We start from the raw sequence: 10,465 nt of genomic DNA, 5'->3' as shown, positions 1-10,465 counted from the left end.
CTTAAAAAAAATTCCTTTACATATAGCATTTTGAGTTTTTTCTGCTGTGATTAATCTTAACTTTAACTTAACCAGTTTGTCATTGATAACCTCAGTGCAAAGACATCATACCAGTCTTATTATCTTTGTTACATTATTAGTATTTTGCATTAAATTAAGAAATTTTAATATTTCCCCAAAGGGTTCATACTGTCATTCACTCATATGATTTAACGTGAGAACGTATTCACCACTTCTATTAGAAATTTATAACTTCCTCTTAATTATTGCTTTGCTATGCTCTGAAAAAATTTTGCTTGTAATTATATGCTCAACGTTAGCATAATTTCTATTGACTTCATCACTCACCTTCATCACTTTGGCTCATATTCATGCATTTTTTAAATCTGAAATTTCTCTGTTCTTTAATAAATAACTTTAAAGATGGCAAAAGGGATTCATCATATACACCTAATGAGGTTTAATTTCTCATGTTTTATTAAAACATCCCAAAACATCTTTTCCACTTGCCTAGTACTTTTTGTGTCAAGACGCCAGGTCAGTTGGCACAGTGGGCAGTAGGAGTATTCCAGGAAGCCACTGTCATGCCAGGACAGTCAGCACTCATGCAACTGTACTACACAGAAATGAAAACCACACCAACATGTCCCATCAGACGCAACACGATGTATTTCCAACTCAGTTATGCCTTAGCCAGATATCAAAATGTCTGCAGCCACCCCGATACCACTCAATCTTAGGGGAAGAGGTAATGGAAGGGAAAGAGACTGGAAAAGACAACAGATTTTACCAACTCTGTAACCATGCTAAGACCCGAGTAAGGGCCCCTTTCCTGGCTTTGGAAGGCGTTTGCACACCTTAAGCCTATCTTCATTAGTCTTCAGGTCAATCCGCCTCTTACTCTTCCCCAGGAGATTTGCCATGCAGCTAAGCAGTCCCCTGTAACATCACCTACCACATTCTCTTGACCATTCTATTCCACAAATAGCCAAAGCTGAACATTAAATAAGCAATATTCTGGAGGGAGCTAATGAGAACACATGTATTCAGCTTACAAATTACACTGAAAGGTAATTTTTTTTTTTTTTTTTTTTTTTTAAACACAAAGTACAGCAATCACTCAGTGGTTCTGAAAAAGAACAAATTAGAAAAGTCCTCCACTGAGATCTGAATGTGATGTGTATGCTTAGGACATCTCATTCGACAAAATTCAGTAGAAAACTTTACGTCACAATCACACATCATTACTAATTACTGATTCTAATTTAATTATGTGACTGCACATATTTATTTACTCCAGGAACAAATATACAGTAATTAAACAGCGTAACAAATAAAAGGCTAAATTTTCTAAGGAAAACAAGAAATTCATGAAGCCTCTTGATTAGTAAAAAAAAATTTTAAAGGTCAATTACAAGCTTACAAAAGCAGTCTATTCTGATTTGAAAGATAATTAGAGTCAGCTCATTGCCTTTCTCTACTGTACTGACATTCTTTTCAAGAGCTTCAAGTGAAGAAGAAAGTTATAGGAGAATTTCAGGTATACCTTCATAGCTTAGAAAGCAACCACCATGCTCCTAGACATCTCCATAAAATTCCCTTTGTGTAAATGGAGTCATCATCTGAGGGTTAATCTGCAGCTCGAACCTTTGCCCTTTTTTCTTGAGTTTCTTTTGCCTTAGGGTCCTCGTAATACTTTTCTGGACTTAAACTCACAAGCTTTTGAGAGTCCATTGTTTTTCTAATATAAACCTAATAGCTTTTTTTCCGTATTGTGATTATCCATGTAAAGGATAATTAACTCCAAGAAATTACTATTTTTTTTTTAAGACTTAAACACTATAGGAACAGTACAGATACACCCAAGTGTATTTTCCACCCTATTAAACTAAATATATTTTATTTTAAAACACATGTTCACAGGTCTGCTTGGCTTTGAAAAAAATCAAATATAAGACATAAGATAAAAATACAAAAAAATCAGATATTTTAGAATAAAAATATTACTCATATTACAGAGAAAATACTTCATTATTTCGTCAGCCTCCGCTTTCTCTAAATTACAAGCTAACCTATAGCATTTAAAATGATTTTTAAAACTTATTTATACACAGTATAATAATGAAACTATATCTTCCTTAAGCCTTTATCAAGCATCCTTATCAGGGTATATTTCTACCCTATAGCTGTTAATGTCAATATTAAGAACGTGACTTCATTGAGATCAAAATAATGGTATTTTCATGATAATATCCTCCAGAATACTTACTTATAATTGTGTTAAAGAGATAATTTCTATGAGTAATTCTATTACTAAGTAATAGACGATTTATAAACACTGTAGAACTCTGAGGAATATGTTTGGAGAAAATGCTTAATTAGGCCATGGTGTGAATTTTGACATCTTTCTTCATGGTTTATAAGATACTCTTTTGCTGACACATATCTTCAACAGTTGGATCAACACACAATCTTAATTTCCCAATATTAAAAACAGTATTACAGGGTCACAATATGGTGAGAAACAAAAATATATATATTATTTTTTAAATAAATGTTATCTTACTCAGTAAGCCAAAATGATCTAATAGCACCAAAAAATAAAGTTTGCACTAAAATATACCACTCACAAAATACAATGGATTTGTGATGGATAAAAACAACTCTGACTACAAGAAGCCCAATTTTAGTTGGGAGTAAGCTTGGGGCATAAACATGTTGTTTCAGGGAGTAAGCAATTCACCCACTGCTTCACTGATACTGTCAACACCGGCACTTACTGTGTTATAACTTTCCTGCCAGAGAATGTATCAAAACTACAGACTCATTAGGTAGGACCCCAAGGGCCATCAAATAGAACTTAGGCTAAAGAATTTACTTTCTTCTTCATCTTTCTACATGTATATAAGCCACACTATTCTACCCATGAAGACATTAATGGAAATCACTAACATTGCATCAGATTTCTCAAGTTTCTAATTTATAGGAGGCTAAATCCGAAAATGTTATTAATTTAGAGGATTGACCCACTAACTCATATAGACTGTGATTCAACTCTAACAATTTAGGTACTTCCTTATATTCTAACATTCAATTTCAGGTTTTCAGGCACAGCATACTTGTGTGGCCCATTCCCGCATTCTGCACCACTTACAACGGCAATGGAAACTGGTTAGTGCTCTCAGTCATAGTAGCCAAGAAACCATGTCATAACCAAATTTAAACAGGGTGTACTGTAAATCAGATATTCTCACAACATAGTCTCACAAACCAACTTCTCACTAATGGACCTTTATATGTTTGAAAGGGAAGAGGTATTCAAACAGCATTTTGTGATTTATACATTTAATTTGGTCTCAGAATCAGAGCTGTTCAGATGTGAGCCAAATATTCTGCCAGTATAGTACTTGCTATTCAACTGCAGCTCTAAGACAAGTCTCTCCCCATTCCAATATCGTCCCTTAGCCCCTCAGCCCCTCCCAGAGAGAAATATGGAAGCCTCTCTTATTTGGAGGATGTATTTTTTGTTTTTATCATGTAGTAATAAAGAAAAGAGACCCATATAAGGCTACAGTTCAGTCTTCTGTTCAGTTGCCAAAACTCCATACAGATACCCATTCCAGCCTGACCAAATGATTGGAATTCACTTTCAGGGTTCCAAAGACCCTATGAAATCAGGTGGAGACAGCCCAAATGACTAATGAAAGACTCTGTCACTATCATATAGCAGCTGAGTTTGAACTGGTGATGAAAAAGGAATTGGTGGACTACATTTTATCAATTTCAAGTGATAAGAAGGTTTTAAGTGCATGGTCTAGAGTCTATGCTGGAAACATATGAAAAACACAACGAAGTGGAGAAGGCTGTGAAACGAGATCAGCCAAGCTTAGTATTTAGTAAAAACGTTAAGTCATTCAGTGTTTCTCTTCTAAGAATAGTAGGGTTTTATCAGAAGTTATCCAAATAAGTCATATTAATTTTAAAATATTCTCAGAAAAGTAACTTGCTTCTTTGAAGAGTCACACTGTATCTCATTCCATCACCAAATAACGGAACCCATGGTAGTTTTGACTACAAGTTTTCCTTCGGCCTATGGATTTTAGTGACTCTGGATGAAGTTTCCACCCACCTAGGTAAATCCTGTTAAGTTCTAATAAAAATATTAATTTACGCATTGACAATACTCTTCCTTTCTTATATTTCATTCAAACCATGAAAAGTTTCAGAATTTAAGTCTTGGGAAAAACTAGAAATTAGTAACACTGATTCTCTTCTACTATTCCTAAAATGACATTAATTACACACATCAATCATGTTTGGTTTCAGTGTAACAGAAGTCAATATCGTAATATATTATGTGAATTAAATACAGATTCTGGGCATTTGGGTAATTCTTACATTAGCACCATACTGCTCTACATTTGCCTTTGAAAAAGATTTTCCTATGTGGATTCATAAATATAGATGTATATCAAGCTGAACTTTTCAAAAATAGAGTTTCAAATCTTCCATCATGACCCTCTGCCTCTCCCGGATTAGACAGTTCTGACATATCTTGCTAGCCAACTATTGCCTCGTGTCTTTCTTTACACAGTGAACCACAATCTTTACTCATCCCCCCAAACATCTTAATCTGCTCAGAGTATAAAATACCTGACTTCAAGTTCAGGTGTAGGTTTAGTATCTTCATTCTGATCTATCCAGTACTGGTACATTCAATCAATCAGTGTATCTTAGATAACTGGGGCGAGCATGGTACCATTTTTCTCCATTCAGCACGTGGCTCCCAGGGCCACTTACTGGACACTTAGTACATTCTGACACCTGGTGAAATGGGAGGCTGCTGCCAATGTCAACGTTCCTGTAAGAGCAATGTACAAAGCATGGCTATAAAACAGTTCTCAAAGAATCAGGCGTGGGTCCTGGGAATCTGTATTTAACATGCACCCCAGGTGATTCTGATGTTGGTCGCTGGCAACCAGGTGTTCAAAAACATCACTATCAAGCAGTCACAGCCAAGCGTCAGTGTCATAGCTTTCTATGCAAGCCTTGTACGTTGCTTTTGACACAGTCAAAAGCAGCTTGATATCATTTTTCTTTCTCTCCTAAAAGATTTAGCAATTTGTCCTTTGGGAGATTCTCACCAAGCCGTGGCCTAGAATTTGAAGTTAGTTTGTGTTACTGCAGAAGAGCATCAAAGAAAAGCTCCCTATGATTCAAATGCACGACCCCGAGGTGCTCTGCTAGGTGATTTACAAGTATTTTCTAGTCTAATCAGAGGGCTCAGTGCTTGCTTTGACATGGATCCTTACAAGAACAATTTTGTGCCAGACAATGCATTGACTGACGAGGATACAGCAATAAACGGAACACACAACTCCCTGTCATCATGGAGTTTATCGTCTAGTTAGTGGGGGAAACAGAAAATAGACATATTGGGTGGGCCAAAAAGTGCCTTTGGTTTTTTAAGTAAAAATGAAAGACATATTTTTCATTTTCACCAAGAACTTTATTGAACAACGTATAAACCCTTTTTTTCCACTACCTTCTGCCATTTTTCGGGCAACTTCATAATTCCATCTTCCCAAACCTTTTTATCTTTTTGAGCAAAGAACTGGTCCAGGTACCTTTGACAGTCTTCCAGGCAAGTGAAATTTTTTCCATTAAGAGAATTTTGTAAAGACTGAAATAAATGGAAATCCAAAGGTGCAATGTCTGGTGAACACGGCAGATGAATCAGAACTTCCCAGACAAGCTGTAACAGTTTTTGCCTGGTCATCAAAGAATGTGGTCTTGCGTTAACCTGATGGAAGATTATGCGTTTTCTGTTGACTAATTCTGGACGCTTTTCTTCGAGTGCCTTTTTCATTTGGTCTAATTGGGAGCAGTACTTGTTGGAATTAATCAGTTGGTTTTCCAGAAGGAGCTCATAGAGGACTGCCTTCCAATCCCACCACACTGCCTTCCAATCCCACCACATACACAGTATCCCCTCCTTTGGATGAAGACCAGCCTTTGGTGTGGTTGGTGGTGGTTCATTTCACTTGCCCCATGATCTCTTCTGTTCCACATTGTTGTACAGTATCCACTTTTCATCGCCCGTCACAATTTGTTCTAAAACATTTCGGTAGAGAATCACATGTGGAAATATGGTCAAGAAGGGTTTTTTTTGCTTAACTTATGTGGAACCCAAACATCAAAATGATTCACAAAACCAAGCAGGTGCAAATGACTTTCAGCGCTTGATTTGGATATTTTGAGTATGTTGGTTATCTCCTGGCATGGTATAACATTTATTGTTCTCAATTAATGTCTCGATTTGATTGCTATCAACTTCAACTGGTCTTCCTGACGGTGGAGCATCGTCCAGCAAGAAATCTCTAGCATGAAACTTTGCAAACCACTTCTGACATGTTTGGTCAGTCACAGTACCTTCTCCATACACTGCACAATTATTTTTGTGTGTTTCAGTTGCGTTTTTACCGTTCTTGAAATAATAAAGCATAATATGTCAAAAATGTTGTTTTTCTTCCTTATTCAATATTCAAATGGCTACTCAAAAATTCACCAATTTTGATAATTCTTTTTTTAAATGCACACTGATATGACAGCTGTCACATACAATCTAACAAAATTGTTTCCAATGAAGCTAAAGGCAACTGAATGCTACTAGAGCCATCTTATGGAAAAAAACGCACGAACCTTTTGGTCCACCCAATACATAGTACATTAGACGGAAAGAAGTCCCATGGACAAGCTAACTCTGGACAAGGGGAAAGAAATGGATATGATACAGAATGATCAGGGCAGGACTCTCTGAAAAGACGCCCTAGGAAGGGAAGGAAGTGAGAGATGTGTTTGGATTTGGATTATTGATTTATTTTGAACATAGAGCTAACAGGATGTGCCGATAGGTAGAGAGTGGAGCACGAAAGAAAGAAAAAATTAAGGATGACTCCAAAACTTTTGAGCAAAAGAATGAAATCCCCACTTATTGAGCTGGGGTTACTGTGAGCCAGGGCTGTTGCTTGCATTCTGTTTTAAGGATTAGGAAAGGTGGGCTCCGCTTTACTGTGGGCTTGCCTCAGTAACACAGCCTGTACATGGTGGAGGTGGGCCTGAAGCAAGTCGGGCGGACTCTAAAGGCTACACAGTCAAAGGCAGCTCTAAGACCCCTCATACCACCGCCGCCCCCAGGCTAGCTTTGAACATAGCCCTAGAATCTCAAGCAGCTCAGAATAAGCATCAACGGAAAGAACAGGGTTAGAGTCACTGCACAGGGTTTTGAGAGCACGGCCATGCCCGTCTATCGATACCCCTCTGCATACTCCCCAACAGAGCAAAGGGCCCTGCCGGTTCCCTTGCTGTGACATTTCAGAGATGCCTGCTGCTCATGTTTATCTATATATAGGCAGGTCCAGCCCTGGGCAGGTGCAGAATGCAGAACAAATCTCAGCGCCTCTCCTGTATCCCACCCCCCTCCAGCATATGGTCTGTGGGTGGAATGAGGTTAAAAAGAACATCAAGGACAACCCTAGAGGAGAAATGAAATCATTGCCAAAATGAAACATGCAGTGGAATAAAGGGGGAGTTGCTAGATGATAAAGGAGGTTGGAGGGCTGATTATATGGACAAGGAATGACCATCTGTCCATTGTTTTTCAAAAGTTTCTATACAGATGATTAAGTTTCAGGCTAAGTAGAGGAGGAGGAAAGGAAAAAAGCATCTACTGGCTGCTAAGAGCCAGACACTGGACTAGGTGCTTTATATATACATGTTCACAACACCATGTGGCGTCACCCTTATTGTGCCAATTGTATATAGATGAGGTCACTCAAGCTGAGACTTGAGCTAACTCTGCCGCCCAAGGTCAATCTGTAACTCTGTGCATGCAAGGACTGTCCCTGCCAGGTTCACACTGTATTCCCAGTGTCTAACACAGTGCCTGGCACTCCAAGGGGTGGGGAGAGTGGGGGCCCCTTGACTCTTTAGTGAGCCAGTGTCACCTTCTTTCCAATTCTAGTTTCAGACCTGGCATCACCTCCCGTTTCTCCATGAGGAGAGGAAGGTCTTTGAGTCCCAGGGTCACCACTGCTATGCCAGTGGCTGAGGCAGTGGGCAGCAGGGCGAGCCAGCAGGAATACCCTCCAGCAGTGATGACGACCACCAAAAGGGGAGTCAAGGAGGCAAGAACTAGGAGAGGCGGGCAGGCATTCCTGGACTGCCACAGCTTGCCTGCTCTCTATCTGCACAGGAAAAGGGAGCCTTCCCTTTTAAGCAGAGATAGTTGTGTCTGCCCACAGAGGAGAAGACATCCTGAAAATCTATCATCCCCCAGGGGTTCTGCTTTGGAGCCCAGCTCTAGATAGATGCCTCCACCACCCAGGCTTTTTTGGCAGCTGGTCGGGCTACTTCCTGTTCTCTGCCTCTCTTGTGTAACTGGTTTTTATGTCTCTGAAGTAACCCAGGACCCCAACAAACTTAATTCACTGGTTCGTTCCATTACCATTTATTCTGAGCAGAGGCAGTAGTTACGACTGTGAAATGGTGGTATACACACGATACAAGTTATGGAATTGTATAACAATCCATCCCTGGAGTTGCAAATGGAACAGGCATTGTTTTACTTTTATTCTATATTTACATTCCTACCCAGATGATTAATTTGGGATGGAATTATTTTATAGCTCAGAAAACAAAATGTCAGAGGACCAGTGTCAGACTACATTAATGGGAAACTGTCCTTTATCACTGATTAAAAATAAACCAGGCAAAATCCAGCAGCAGTTGTAACCAATTGACATCTGGGTAGAATTAATTCCTAAAATGTTCAACTTTTGAGCAACAATTCAAAACACCGGAAGTTAGCATTCTCTAAATATTCAAAAGTAAACGGAGCAATGGACTGCCCATTAGACAATGGAATCTCCCTTTTACTTAAGTAATGTATGATCTGAGAAAAATTTCTTCTTTCTTCCCCTACAAGGTGATGCTTGCTTCCCAGTCTAAAGTGTTTCAGTTTAGTCTTACGCATTATTTGATAACAGATTTAAAAGATGCCTCAGATTCCGTTTCCTTCTGTACTATACAATAGAGAGAAAAGCAAGCAAACATTGTACCACATTTATTTTTATGCCCCTTACAACTATTCTTTTCAGTATACATTGTATTATTGACCAGAACTGGGCTTTTTGTAATTATAGAAAATCATGTGAGATACGCCATGTTCTGAAGCCCTTTCAGGGAACACATTCTACCCTTCAGCGTGGGTGTGCCTTCATTACAACTCCCTTTGAAACTTCACAGGCACCAGCACAAACACCAGAAAGTGCTACCCAGCTAGAATACCCGACCCTCAAGCTTCTCACTTAGGCAACACACTGCACTTGTCACACCACAAATAATGTAACATTGATGCCCCCAATAAACGTAACGCCAACTGTTTCCAGATAGAAAGAAAAAAAAAAATAACATAACATGTTCAAAAGCACCTGCATGAAACAGATGCTTTCTGGGAGAAAATGTGAAAATTAGATATGGAGAATCCTTGAGATAAGTTTTCACAACAATTAAATGTGAGAAGGTAAAGAAACAGTGTCAGTTCACATTGAACAGGAGTACAAAACAGTTTAGTTATAAGAAAAGAATCACTTTCCTCTTAGGATTACAGCCTGAAGCCACACAAGGCCTGTGGGCCACCCTTCAGAGCTCTGTGGACTCAGTCCATTGAGGGATTGTTCCAGAGATGTTACATTTTGGCAGAATACAGAGACTGATGGCATGCAAGAAACACCCCTGACTGCTTTTCCTCAACAGACAGGGATTGTTCCCCATTAAACTGGCCAAGGGCATCTCTTTTAGTTCTTGGAGAATTAAGGAGAATAACAAACAACACATTGTGTTCATAGCCAGCTAAGGAGGAGAGAGCTCAACAACATGTGTCTGTATTGCAATAGGAAGTGCTGTAGGCTTCATGTTAGGACCCAAGTTCTTCTCTCATTTCTCCAGCCTTCCTATCTGCCTCGGAGGAACCGCAGTCACAGAGTTTCAGAGTGGTGCCGGTGATAACGATGCACACGCACACATACACACACACATGATGTGCACGTGCACACACACACTTGGTGGGTGGTACACGTTATTTTATCTCATACCAAAAACAAACTTCCATGTTTGCAGTACTGCTTTTTCAAAATATTACCAAAAAAATTTTTAATAAAGGGATAAAAAAATAGACAAAAGAAACATCCTTCTACCCCTTGGAGTGAGAACACAGATCAGAGTCTCCGAATTCATCCAAGTCCAGACTTCCATTTGCAATCTAGAACAATTAATAGAGTTAATGCAATCAATTTATCTAATCAAATGTATTGAAATAACTGTTCTAAACCTGTTTTAGTGCTACCTAACTACCAAGAATTAGGTTCTATTATCGAGATTTATGAAAACCTGCAAATTACTCCTC

This window comes from Balaenoptera physalus (assembly GCF_965194825.1).
Source record: "Balaenoptera physalus genome assembly, chromosome: 12".
NCBI classification, from domain to species: Eukaryota; Metazoa; Chordata; class Mammalia; order Artiodactyla; family Balaenopteridae; genus Balaenoptera; species Balaenoptera physalus.
This window is presented reverse-complemented; position numbering follows the sequence as displayed.